Genomic DNA, 14,974 nt, shown 5'->3' with positions numbered 1-14,974 from the left:
CATATAAAAATTCTATAATAATTTAGTTAAATCTGTAAGTTTAACAAATATCCTGAGGTTTTCCTAAAATCCTCATTAAGAAAAAAAAAAAAAAAAAAGAAAACTCTAGTAATGTCTTTAGATTCTGAGTTACATGTCTGAGTGTAGGAGAGTGATCTGGATATAGTCTGAACATGCCAAATATTTTCATTAGTGGTGCTAATCGCTGGGCCCTGTGGTCATCTGATGAGAGGAAGAGATTCATTAGAAGGCTGCCACTTCAACTTCCACTAGTCATGTCTAAACAAAGTCTGGCCTGTTAATAGATGGACTACAGCAGGAGCAGGTGGGAACAAGCATGCATTTCTCTCACACAGACCAGTAGCACTGACTAGACCATGCTCTTAATCTACAATATGTCCTGTGTCAATTTGCTTCTTCCATAGACTTATTATGTATTGTGCAATGTAGAGCAAAATTTATGAGCATAATTTTTACCTGCATTATTGACTACCTTACAAAAAGTCTATTAGTCCTCACTACAAAATATTTTTGTCTGTGCAGTTGTGATTAGAAAACAAATGCACTGTTAGTTTAACGTGTCAGTTCATCATGAATGAGGCTCTAATTTGACATTGCTTTGGTCTTTTACCCCCAAAATTAAAGCGATTAATAGATTGACTGTTGCATGAGTAGAAGGTAATGAGAGACAGTGCTAAGCCAAAGGCTAGAACAACACAACCCAGTGTAGGCATAGCTAGAATACTTCTCCATTTTAATAAGAGATTAGTGAGCACCCTCCACCTGTTTCTTTGGCTCAGGAGCTTGGCAACGATCCGTGTGGGCCTCGGTGCGAGACCGTACATCTGTTTGGCATGTTGCGCTTTTCAATCCCAGCTCTGCCACAGGCTTCCTGAGCTCACAATGAAATTAGTGTGCTCTGCGTGAGCTAGGCCCTCAACTACATGGTCGTTTGTTTTTCACCACAGCAAAGTCAACAGCTGTAGCTGTATTTGAAGTCCACCTTAAACCGCCAATTAGTCCAGTGGGCAAGAAGGAAGAAAAATTGACACTGCCCTTTTGCTTTTCATGGGCTACAGGGTTTGCCTTGTAGGAATTAAATGTTATTTCTACTCTAAATCGCCCACTGACATATTTTATCCAAGTCAATATTTTGCAGTAACACATTTTAAATCCTGTTGGAATATAGAGTGCTAATTGACAGTGTAACCTTGAAAGCTGTTAATGCTAGAAAGGTAGATCCACAGCCAGAGGAATGTTGCACACCTGATTTAGCTTCTATGCCTAAGCTTCACACCTCTTCAGCACAGCCAAACTGAATACACTCCAAACAAAGCATGGCTCTGCCAAAGCAGGCACATGGATCATTCATTACTGCTCTGAATTCCCCCTGTGAACAATAAGGCATAAATAAGCAAATTAATGCTAGCTAGGTTAAAGGCCTTGCAGGATTATAACAGCCTTAAGGCAAATTCTGTAAGATAACTGTCCCTAATGAGATTTATAATCTCTCTCAGACATCTATTAAATGCTTTATCCTTAAAGTTACTGCACCTGTTGTTGGGCTGCACTCTCACTGCAGCAATGAGAGCGATCACTCCTCATAAATCAACATGTTAGCAATAAAGTAAAATAATGAAGCTTTAGCTCAGTCCAGGTGGAAAAATACTGAGTTGTTCTGTAGGTGCATTATTCGTGCATTGTATATTAGTTTAGGTCTACTCTTTCAAAGAGAACACTCTAGGGCCTGTATTGACAAGAAAATTAAAAAGTTATAAAAACACGTATGGGAGTCCTGTGTGTGCCTGTGCATCAGACTATGAATGTCTCTAGTAGGTGAATTCTCTTAGGCCTGTTTTCCTCTTTGCCAGTGACCGGCTGTTTTCTGACAGACCCCTGTTGTGGTGAATCAGCCTAAACATACAAACAGCAAAGGGTGTCACACAATAGCACTACTGAAAGTTATCTCCCTTCAAACATGGCCATTGTCAGCTAATTAAGTTAGAACAGACCCAAGTCTTCATGCAGGAAGTGATCCGTCAAAATCGTGTCACGTTCCCAATTATACTAATCACTAAGACCTATTCTAAACAATTCAGTGCTTTTCCTTTCCATATTTACATTTAGAATAGTCTTACTTCACACACCCAAAATGCAAAGTCAGACACAGTTATGTGACTAATCAATTAGACTTGTAGAATATATTGAACTTATCCAGTAAATGTATTCATTTTGGTTTAAATCCTCAGGATAAACCAAACCTCTTCCACCAGGTGAGTACATAATAAATAAAGATCTGCATACCAATAATAGTACTTTTGGTAACAGTAATACATTTTGGAATGGGCTGCTGCCACCTGCTTCACATTCCAAATAATTGCTAGAGATTTAACCCCTACCTGCTGCAAATGCCCCCACTGGACAAGATATGCAAAGCCATGCCTGGTGTACTGACTCATGAGCATCCAGACTGAGCTAGGCATTAGGCAAGTCTGGACTGCTACTGTTACACAATCCTGGGCTGCCTACAGCTGTAGCAACAAAGCATTTGTACTCTATTAGGTACATTTCTTTGCTTAGAATTTTCTGTGTAGCATCATTTAACATTACCGACTGGCATAGTGTTTGCTACATGCACCATTGCATCACACTGATTAGCAGAGGAGGGAAGACATGACAAGGGGAGGCACTTCACATATGCAAAATGTCTCTCTGATGGCAGCTCTCTGAAACACCTGTCAATCAGTCAGGAGGAAGTTGGGTAGGTGAAGTGAGTGTGTAAAAGAGCAGAGCCAAGGCTTCTTTCGCTCATCCTCAGCCATGCCTGGTGGGAGAGCTGATCTAGCCCCAGCCCAAGCTCAGCAGGTCCAGGCCAGCCCATGTGAGTCTATCCGCAGGCAGGCCAGCTCCTAAACAAGCAAGCATGCTGAGCCTCAGATAGAACAAGCCTGCTGCTGTCGAAGACTATAAATGGATGGCAAGACAATGGTCAGGCAGTTGAAGAACAAAGGAATTAGCTGGCAATTTGTATCACTTCCCCTCAGGTCCCAGAGCCATCTTATCCTGTTAAGGAGCTGCTCTCAGCTGGGGCTACACAGTGCTACTTTGTGGCAGAAGCAGGATAAGTGAGATAAAGCCCTTGTTATCCCACTTTTCCCTCAAAGAGATTACAATCTTTGCTGTGGTGCAGCTTTTTGGGTGGTGTTCTCATGTCGACTGGTGCTTCCCATGCTTGACTGACACCGAGCCCCGGGAGGTGTCATTCCTTCAGGACACATCAAGTGTCGCGTCACTGTAAGAGCTCAGTGTCCTCGTCAGGTGCTAAGGGCCAATCACTGCATGTGACATACCAGCCTCTTTCTGGCATCTTCTGCCTTGCTTCTCTGCACCAGCTGGGGGTAGGAGCACCGAGCAGGCAGCAAAAAGAGAGGAGTGGAAGAGAACTGGAGTTTGAATGGAGGGAAGCGTGCTGCCTTTTGCGTCAGGGAGCAGCATGAGTGGAATGTACGAGTGATAATGGACTGTGGCGGGTTGGTTCTGTTCGCCTGATGCCACAATGGCGGCTTTGACAGCTGAGAGAACAGTGCTTTTGTGCAGGCCTGCCAGTGACACTACACATTGTTGTGAATGCTCTACATAGCTGGCATTCTGCCTCGTGCCTTCCTCTGTGTTCTAGGCTTATCAAAAATTCCTTCTTCTTTCTGTCTCGTACTTCTTTTTGTGAGGCTGCACATTGTGGTAACAGCTACTGCTAAGGCCAAAGGACCCAAGCAGAAGGTTTCATTTAAATACCAGCAACTACTGAGGACTCTTGCATTCAAATATCTTGCAAATACTTAGAACGATCATATAAAGACTTTTTTGTTACTGTTTAACTGTTCATCTATTCCACCTATTATAAAAAATCTAACAACAATTATCTAAGCAGTCCAAATTATCAATATTAAAATATTGAAGACCCACAAATACTATTTTGCAGGAAACCTTCCTGCAATAAGTGCTTTTTTTTTTAACTGAGCTTCTGATTCATTATTCTTTTTATGTGTTTTTTTGTGATCCTCAGATGGTGGACAGGAGAAAATAGATGAGTAATAAACAGAAGTGGAGCAGACTCTTCCAAAAGTACAATACAAAGCATAGCCCTCAGCAGGTAGAGGAACATACTTGTTCTCATTTTGCTTTTACAGTGTCTGAGAACATCTTTTATTTGAAGAAGAGCCCTCATGCCCTGACAAAGGAGATACACTAATTGAGTTTCCATCTCATGTCTTTCAGTTATTACTGTGCACAAAAGGAACACAAAAAAAGTTAGCTTAGCTATTCTATATATTTTTATTATTTTCCTTAACACTAAAGTACAGAAAACACTATTAATTGGTCAACTTACAGTGTAATTTATATCCAGTAAAAACATTCAGAATTCAGAGTGCAAGTGAAAAAAAAGTGGTTTTATTTTTTATTTTGCTGTCATGGTTTGTTTCCACTTGGTCATTTAGAGGGAAGAATCACTGAAATCAGTATAAAGTTATTCTGACTGATCACCCTTTATATGCACTGTTTATACCCTGAAGGGAGTGGTAACAACCTCCATATAAACAGGGCAAATGTGCTGATGAGCAACAAATGAGCTATGGTCAGTAACTGAATACCTGCACATTGCTCATACCATATATAATAAAACATAATAAACCCCTACCCACACCCCATACAATGAATTATGCCATCATAATGAACATCATGCCTAACAACTTAACAGCCTAATGACTTAATATACAGGGAACAGTTGAATTTCTGGTGGTCCTTCTTAGATGCTCAGAGAGTACTAGTACTGATACCTGGTTAGTACCTGGTTCCAGAAAGCGACTATTATAGCCAAATATTTGTAAACAAGCAACCATTGTGCCAAAACCTTATCCACCATGACAATGGTCCTGAGCACAAAGTGAGGTCTGTAAAGTCATGGTTTGCTGGCGTGGAAGAATTTAGGTGTCCATGACAGAGCCCTGACTTCATCCCCACTTAACACCTTTGGGATAAACTTGACTACAGACAGCACCCCAAACCTCCTCACTCAACCTCAGAACATCACTAATACTCTAGTGATTAAATGGGTAAAGTCTCCCAGCCATGCTCTGAAATCCAGTGAAAAGCTGTCTTTACTTTAATAGCAGTGTTGACTTCAACAAGAACATATGGTATGATGGTTAGGTGTTCACATCTTTTGGCCATATAGTGTATGTCGCATCAAACTTGTGAAGAGAGCATGTGTAATCTTAACTTATTCTAAACAGGTTTGCCATTGTATGACAAATAAATATTACATAAAGCAGACAATATTGTTGTAATAAGTTAATAACAAATAGTGGATAATGTGGATAACTGTAACACATAAATAACACCCATAACTGACAAGAAAATCCTGGGCAAGCAGCTACCTTTCAATAAGTATTAATTTCACTTTAGGTAGCCTGGAGTAAGTACAGAATATAATATAGTTACATCACAGTCAGTGTCCTATAGGCTTTTAGATTTTGATGGTGATGAATTTGATGATAATAAAATTGCTGTAGAGATTCTTGAAAGGAATAGGGGGAAACTAGGTGCCATATGCAGTGAGCTTCAGCCAACAGAGCCATCATTATGACATGCTGAGCCCTATCCAAGAGGTCAGGGTAATGAGGCTGGAATTGAGCCGGCTTCCTGTCCTTTCACTATTCAATGAAAACAAGGGATTTTATTAAGAGAAAACATCATTCCTTGCCATACTCTAGGGCCCCTCCCTTTGTCACGCAACAGCCATGCTGTAATATAGCCCAATGTGGGCCAGGCCAGTGCTCATATATGGTACCCACATGTGTACTTTCTCTCTGTCTCTCTTTACTTCAATTTCTGTCTTGTTCTTTCTGACTGGCTTATATACACATACTCTAGCAACAAAAATATATTCTCAAAAGCTCATTACATTGTTAAGCAATATTAGCCCTTAAACTTTATTTTTACCTTTATAGTCTACTTGAAAGCAAAAACACCAGTGTAGTTAAATAAGTGAATGCAATATAAAATGCACAATTCTATGTTCACACACACCCTTCCAGTCTGGCAAACATACACCCCCAGCTGTTGCACTACCATCCTAATGCCAGCTTGCTATTAAGTCCAATGTTTGATCTTTTAGTTTGTGCAGCTGTAACATGAAATCTGAACATATTTACTTTGTTTATGCCTTCCTCACACGCATTCACATATGGGGAATTGATGGGACAAAGAATTACATCAAAGGAACTACACAATCTAATTCTTACTTTGTGCCAGAATCCTGCTCCTGCTACATGTCAAATAACCAGAAATAGGCAGCTTTCACTATTTGAAAGTTTCTCAGTGTAGTTCGGTGCAAACCTGAGCTAAACTACTATCCAAGCAATGCTGCATTTGAACACATTAACTTGATCACACAGTGTTTTGTATTCTGACCCAAGTCTTTAAAATCACAAAAGATCAACAGGAAATTATATATGTTTTAAAAGATCAACAGGTGAATCAAGCAGTTGAAAGTTGTATAAAGAATGCTAGGCATGCACATAAATTACTGTTTACTGATCTTAATAGCACTTACCTACAATACTTTTCTTAAACAAAAGTTTCTGTCTCCCATTCTGCAGTTCTTCACTTTAAGCTCTGTTAAGCCTTAGGCTATCTTTAGGAGGTTTTGGAACACATTTAAGGCCACTTCTTCAAATTCATCACCAGCAGCGCTGGGAACAACCTTAAACAGACTTAAGCATTGTAGCCCATATGGGCACTGGCTTATATGAAAGTGTGTCTGGTTCTGCATGGGTGACTTTATTTGCAGTAAGGCAATAAATGGAGCACTCTTAGCAGTTATAAAGTTATGAACTAGCAAGATCTAGAGGCAAGGGGAGTAGCTTTACTGCCCAATAATAAACATCACTGTGGGGGATGCAAAACAAAAGTCTATTCTTGTTGTTTCTACTAAGATATCAATTGAGACTTTTTGCCAAAGGATAGGAAAGTGCAGCCCTACAACAGAATACTCCCTATTATTAATATAAAACTGCTCAATAAAGCGCAACGCCCATCTGTGACACATCCGCAAACTCTATTTAGATAAACCATAAGATGTTACTCCTACACAGACATTCTAGCACATAAACTGCACTGTTTTTATTGCGTATCAGAAATTACTTGTTTTTATGTAGGGGTAGAGACTGGTAGGAGTGTGATGAAGAAGGAAGCAGATGTGCAGGAGTGAAGAGAGCTTCTGGGAGGAGAGACAGAAAGAACTCGGCAGTACCTGCCCTCCTGTCTGCTAGTGTGGCCCTGGGAACTTTGCTAATCGACCCAGTTCTCTCCAAACACAGCTCTGGCCCTGAGCCTGCTCCACATTCCACAACTTCCAGACAGCTCTGACTTTATTTTGAGGCAAAAACGGCACCGGCTTTCTCACATGACATTCCCAAAAAAGGCACTGTGGCCTTAGTCTACCCTGATTGGTCTATATGACTCAACTATTGAGGAATTAAAACAATATGAGGTATAGCAAACCCAGTGGTGGAATGTGATCCAAGTCTGCAGAAAAGAAGATCTGTAAAGTGGATGAGGACAACAGAAATGCATCAAGATTCAACAACACTGAGAATTATGCACAGCAGCTGAATGAAACATAGCATTTGGCTAAACAGTGTCAAAACACTGGAACCACACACTAGCTATGTGCCATAATTACTTCAGAATATTTGAATGCATAGTGTCTTTTTCAGTATTGAAAACAACAATAACCCAGCATAACCTGGAAAAAGATACTCCAAGCACAATTTGAACAAGTTAAACATTCTTACAACTTGTCTTGCTTCAATAAAACAAATCATTCCTGCTTCATTTCCACAGACACCATTGGGAAAACAATGAAATTCAACCATACATTCATCAGCTGTCCTAAAACCAAAGACATACAAAACGTACCACCAACCTTAAAGCTATTGTCTTGATTAATAAAATCCCAAGTCTCCAAGTAAAAAAACACACGAAATATATCATACTGGATATATAACCACTTGACCATTTTCACCAGACGACAAACACCTGATTTTCGGCTATTTTCTATAAGAGCAACTTTGTGACAAAAAGAAATAACACATATATGACTAATCTTGTTAATCACTGTAATAGTCTAGAGTGAAATACTGTTTAATTAAAACAGTGGGTAAAATAAATCAAAATTGTTTTAAAATGCAAAGGATTTTGACCAAAAGGCTACCTTTGAGATTAAAATTACATTTTCTAAACGTCACTGGAGCCCTATGTGTAGAGGTAATGCATTAAAATATTCATGCTCCAATTAAACACTGTAAAATGAAAATGAATGTCATAAATATCACCAGACATTATTATAAAATGGTCTATCTGCACAGAAAAATGTCTTTAATATTTCAGAAGAGTGGGAGATAGATAGAGAGAGAGAGAGAGAGAGAGAGAGAGAGAGAGAGAGAGAGAGAGAGGATGTGTGTGTGTGTGTGTGTTGGGGGTACTGGAAGCACTTAACCAATATTAGCTGTTCAGTATTTGTACAAACATGTGACTACACAAATAGTCAAAATCTTGTTTTTTTTTTAGTAATGTTAATACATTAGTTAGTTGTAAGGTTAATGCATTGACAGTCTGTCTCTAACTATAGATATGAACTGCAAATGCAGATTCAGTGTGCAGACACAACACTGAAACAGTACGCCATATTTCCTGTTTGAATTGTTTAATTGCCCTGAGCTCATATGACCCATCATGCCTCTTTAAGTTTCTAATTAGCATACAAAACGCATCTCCAGAGAGATGCAAATGAAAGCCAATTGAGATCCCAATCATATGCAGAGAATCAAAGCATTTTAAGCATCTTCTTTTTAATTGAACCACTGCCTGGTCCTGCCAATACAGTGCTGAATCACAAGGCAGCAGATAATTGGACCAGCAGTCTTAACATGTTAAGATGTTTGTAATTCAAGATTTGATTGTTTTTATTGTTACATCCTTAGGCTATATACGGGTGTGCTGTGAGGAGCAGCGAAACAAATGAGACATAATTCAGCAAACATGATGCTACTGCCTCACAGAGCAGAATCAATTTCGACTGAATTCAATTAAACTACACAAACTACTGCAATATCAACTACATACTGATGCCTGACCAAATATAGCAGTTTTAGTATCTAGCATATGTAATGAAATGTATAATGATGCATGCTGAAGCATCTTTATTAGACATATGTAATTGGCTCTTAGATATTTTAATTGGTTTTAAAAAATTAACTGTGCATCTGAGTACATGATATAGTTTCAGGAGAAATTAATATAAATCAATCTAATTTGAATACCTGCCTTTCAATCATTATGCATTGATCAAAGTAAAAACACAAATTCTTAAACACAAAATTTTGAATAACATGAATTCATTAATAAGTTCTCAGGAGCGATGCCATCTAATAAGAAAAGTTAAATTCCTATAGATTACTTTCTCTAAAACCACAGGGCCTATTTAAAATTCTTATATCCTGGGGCAGAATGAAATTGGCTGTGAATGGCTTAATGCAGACTACCTACTAATTAGACAAAACTGACAACATTCATCATTTGTCTTAGTTTAGAAAGCCCAAAGCATAATTTCCTACATTAAACTGGATTATATTTTCTGTTGCACGGAAACTGTTGCCCAAATAGGACATCGATGATGCTGCAGCACAACCTACTGGAAACTGGCGTAACAATTTTTTACTCACTGTTGTTAAAGTTGTATTTGTTTATATGTAAAAAAAAATGCATTCTATGCCTAATGTAGACTGAAGGCTAATAAAATCAACTAAAGTAATGAATACAGGTAAAAGTGTGGGCAACACAAGACATTTGTCTTACACTTTCTGTGTTATCTTGCACTGGCTTGTGTTGTCTTGCACTGGTTTGTGTTGTCTTGCACTGGCTTGTGTTGTCTTAGCACTGTTTGCACTAGGTTGCACACGATGCACTTTATGTGGCAAGGACACTTACTAATCCTTAGCCCTGTGTTTTCTGTTTTCTGTGATTGTTGTTGTATGTAGCACCAGGGTTCAGGAGGAACGTTGTTTCATTTTACTGTGTAATGCGTCAACTATATATGGTTGAAATGACAATAAAAGCTTCTTGACTTGACTTGATAATAGACGTCTAAATGGAATGCAGAATAATGCCTGAATTCTGATTAAAATTTTAAATAATGTCTTATTTGACACAGACACAACCATGGAATAAAAATAGATATACACTCACCGGCCACTTTATTAGGTACACCTGTCCAACTGCACGTTAACGCAAATTTCTAATCAGCCAATCACATGGCAGCAACTCAATGCACTTAGGCATGTAGACATGGTCAAGACGATCTGCTGCAGTTCAAACAGAGCGTCAGAATGGGGAAGAAAGGTGATTTAAATGACTTTGAACGTGGCATGGTTGTTGGTGCCAGACTGCTGGTCTAAATATTTCAGAAACTGCTGATCTACTGGGATTTTCACGCACAACCATCTCTAGGGTTTACAGAGAATGGTCTGAAAAAGAGAAAATATCCAGTGAGCGGCAGTTCTGTGGGCGCAAATTCCTTGCTAATGCCAGAGGTCAGAGGAGAATGGCCAGACTGGTTTAAGCTGATAGAAAGGCAACAGTAACTCAAATAACCACTCGTTACAACCGAGGTATGCAAAAGAGCATCTCTGAACACACAACACGTTGAACCTCGAGGCGGATGGGCTACAGCAGCAGAAGACCACACCGGGTGCCACTCCTGACAGCTAAGAACAGGAAACTGAGGCTACAATTCGCACAGGCTCAACAAAATTGGATAATAGAAGATTGGAAAAACGTTGCCTGGTCTGATAAGTCTCGATTTTTGCTGCAACATTTTGGATGGTAGGGTCAGAATTTGGCTTCAACAACATAAAAGCATGGATCCATCCTGCCTTGTATCAACAGTTCAGGCTGGTGGTGGTGGTGGTGGTGGTGTAATGGTGTGGGGGATATTTTCTTGGCACACTTTGAGCCCATTAGTACCAATTGAGCATCGTGTCAACACCACAGCCTACCTGAGTATTGTTGCTGACCATGTCCATCCCTTTACGACCACAGTGTGCCCATCTTCTTATGGCTACTTCAAGCAGGATAGCGCGCCATGTCATAAAGCGTGAATCATCTCAGACTGGTTTCTTGAACATGACAATGAGTTCACTGTACTCCAATGGCCTCCACAGTCACCAGATCTCAATCCAATAGAGCACCTTTGGATGTGGTGGAACGGCAGATTCTCATCATGGATGTGCAGCCAACAAATCTGCAGCAACTGCGTGATGCTATCATGTCAATATGGAAAAAATCTCTGAGGAATGTTTACAGTACCTTGTTAAATCTATGCCACAAAGGATTAAGGCAGTTCTGAAGGCAAAAGGGGGTCCAACCGGGTACTAGTAAGGTGTACCTAATAAAGTGCCCGGTGAGTTTATAGTAGTAATTCAAGAGTCCAATAAAAAAGACTAAAATACAATGGAAATTTAAAAAAGAATTGTAATGACATATGACAGTTAACTTTCAACAAGTTAAAGCCAGTTTAATCAGGTTAACAGGTTTATGATCCATTGTGGTCCAAGATCCATTGTAGGGAGTAGCAGATCATTCTGGATAAAGAACTTGTAAAAACCACATTTTAACTAGATGCAGATGAATGGATGCTCAGATGACTGAAGGAAGAGGCATCAAGGCCCTTCTAAGGTATATAATTCACAATATCAGGACCACATTCATAAATAGTCAGAGCTTTTCTGAAAGTAATGGAAATTAGGTCATGACCATGCAGTTATGCAAGAAACTAATCAGCTAAGAGAATAATGAAAGCAGAATAAAAGATGTGCAAGAATGGTCCACAACCTGCTGAGGTTATAACCAATGGAACATTGCATGTATTATTTTAGCACTTTATATAAATAGTTTTTTTGTGGGTTTTTTGTCTGTTTTGTTAAGTCTTTATTTTGGTGGTTTTGTTCATTCACAATGAAAATATCTGTATCAATACAGTCTTGTAGGTGTAAATGGTTGAAAAAGAAAGTGTTTAACATATGCCTGACATTTTCATATCCCTTTTTAACTATTAGCTAACATGCCAAACCAGGTTAATATGTTCAAGAGCCAGTCTGGTCTAACATGGGGTTCCCCAGGAGGGTTCTGTTTCTAACTGGATTAAGATATTTTATAAACCACATTGCTGTTGTAATAAAAGGAGGACATCGTATAGGATGCAGCTTTTTGATCATGTTTGCACTGAATCTTTTAGTTTCAGCCTGAATATCCTCTACTGGCCTCCGAACTAACAAAAAGTGCATTTGTAAACATTGGTATTTTTTCCCACACGTGGGCGCTCTTTTTCAAGAAATGACTGTTAGACGCGTTGCCAGTCTGGTATAAAACAAACAAAAGGTATACAGTATTCTGGAATATTCCTTTGCATAGTTCCCTGCTGCATGCGTCATTTCAGAGTTTGTACTTAAAATGTGTGGTATGGCGTGACGAAGTCGCTATCATGCCGTATATACTATTATGCTTTTTTAACACCATGGAACAAAAATTATATAAATGCTCTTTGGGAGAAAGTTGGAGGACCTGGCAACCATGACTGCTACGTCAACATCGTGCGCTTTTTTTAATCAGTGTGTCGCACGCTTTCCTATAAACTTTTCGTTCTCGGTGTGTGGAACGTGCGAGGGTTATGATTATTACCAAGCTAAATATAATGGTATATGATGACTCCCCTTTACTGAGGTTATAACCGGTGAAATGGTAAAGCATGTATTAGCTGATCACGTGTCCAGTGAGGTCACGCTGTACTCTCCCAGAAATCACATGGCTCCTGGTGAATTTTCTTTTTGTTACTGTTTTTTACCACAGAACCACAATGATTTCATATTTCTGCTCAGCCATTGATCATTGTCCAGAAAAGGGTGGACAGCGGGAGATTTATAGGTATGTAAATGACGGACACATTGAAAAGCACATTTTTAAATAAATAGTAACAATATCTGAGGCCAGAAAAGAAAATGATCGTTTATAAAGAATTGCAATGAGGAGTAAAATGTATAATTACATTTGAGTATGTGTGCTATGATGATTATTTTCTTCTGAGGTTAAAACCAGTGACCCTAATAGCATGTATTACCTGATTACACTTCTTAGACAGATGAAGGTTTTTGGTTACTTTTAGCTCCTCCCCCTCTCCCCCCACAGGTAAATGGATGCTCAGATGGCTGAAGGGAGCACTACCTAGTCCTTTCTAAGGTAAATAATTATCAATATCAGGGCCATGTTCATGAGACTAATCAGCGTGATGCTGAGTAGAACATGTGTGCAAAGATGACCCTTAACTTGATGAGGTTATAACCAATGAAACTTATAATTGCATGTATTACCTGAGCACAATGTTTGATAAATACTACTTTTGTTTGTGCTAACCTCACTTTTAATGGGTTTGGATTTTCTGTTTTCTAGGGTTTTGTGGATTTCTTCGAATACAGTGAAGATCTCGATCAGGACAGTTTTGTCACGTGGAGTTTGAAACAGTAGGTATTTAACAGATGTCTGATTTTCATACCTCTTATCTATCGCATATTGTGCTACCAGGAATAAGAATTATGGCTAAAAATGTATTTTGCAGGTAAAGCATGGGATTGATTCAATCCTGGAGCTTTTTTTGAAATCGTAAATGTCATATCGTAAAAGGTAAATGCAGATAAATGACCTTAATGCAAACCAGTTTTACTAATGCAAACTTTGTGATATTTTGCTTGTATGTGTGCTCTATATATATATATATATATATATATATATATATATATATATATATATATATATATATATATATAAAGTTTATAAAAATCTTATTGCACACATACAAAAATAAAAATTGCTTGGCACAGATTTAATTTACAGTGCTAAGTGTTATATGATAACAACACTTAGCACTGTAAATTAAAGCTGTGCCATGCAATTTTACTTTTATTGGGAGTAAATGAATTGTTCATTTATAGTCCAAGTGTTAATAAATTTAACTACAAGATCTTGTCTTTGGATTTTTTTTAAATTATTTTAAATAGTATACAAATACACACATTTTTCTTTGTATGTTATCTCTCAATTTGTACTCAATATTAATTTTTGTTCAATAAACTATTAACCAACCTTTTTATATGGCACTATTTTACGAGATTGTGTACCTTAATTCCAAGCCCTTAAGGAATGCAAAACAAATTGCACTTGTGGGGGATGGAGACTTCACTTGTTCTTTAGCTGCTGCATTTATCCATGTCCTGCATCCCCGGAGTATAAATATCATCACTCATACATTTAAACAAAAGGGACTTAACAATGAATTTAAAATGTCTGAAGCTGTTGAAAACTTGCCAGAAATTGGACCCTTGACCACACTGACCACCCACACAGTGAGGAGGATGGTGAAGGAGGGAAACAGCATCTAAAGATCACTGTTAAGACAAACAGTGGGAGGGGGCAAAAAAAGGTTTTTTTTTTTCCATTAAATTCTATAAAAAAAAAAAAGAAAAAAAAAAAAAGGCCCGTTTCTACAGCATCTCAAAATGCAGCATCTGATACTCAAGCATAATTGGAAATACATTTGCGCCATTTTGTAGCAAAAAAGCAAAATTGGGGGATTTTTTGTAATGTACACAATCAGCAAAGAACTGCATAAAAAGAACATAGCTATTATGAGAGATGGAAGCAAATCACTGATACTTCAGGGTCAATTCCAAAAATGACTGACTACACAAAATGAAGCCCAAATCCTTGTCTCTATGAGGAGGTTTAGATCCGGCCATTCATCAAGGAAATTAATCACATTCCCAATCAACAGAACTGGTTAAAAAAGTACCTTTGTGCCAAGTGC

The 14,974-nt window shown here is 38.5% G+C and overlaps 1 long non-coding RNA gene across 1 annotated transcript; it reads left to right on the top strand.

The window, feature by feature from the left end:
- Nucleotides 1-12,719: 12,719 nt before the first annotated feature.
- LOC124382018 lies at nt 12,720-13,865 on the top strand. The gene is made up of 3 exons (XR_006924965.1): nt 12,720-13,041; nt 13,303-13,353; nt 13,564-13,865. It is a non-coding gene; the product is annotated as an uncharacterized LOC124382018 (long non-coding RNA).
- The last annotated feature ends 1,109 nt before the right edge of the window (nt 13,866-14,974 follow it).

The sequence above is a fragment of the Silurus meridionalis genome, chromosome 3, assembly GCF_014805685.1.
Source record: "Silurus meridionalis isolate SWU-2019-XX chromosome 3, ASM1480568v1, whole genome shotgun sequence".
Classification (NCBI taxonomy): domain Eukaryota; kingdom Metazoa; phylum Chordata; class Actinopteri; order Siluriformes; family Siluridae; genus Silurus; species Silurus meridionalis.
The sequence above is the reverse complement of the archived record's forward strand: the minus strand, read 5'-3'. Positions and strand labels throughout refer to the sequence as shown.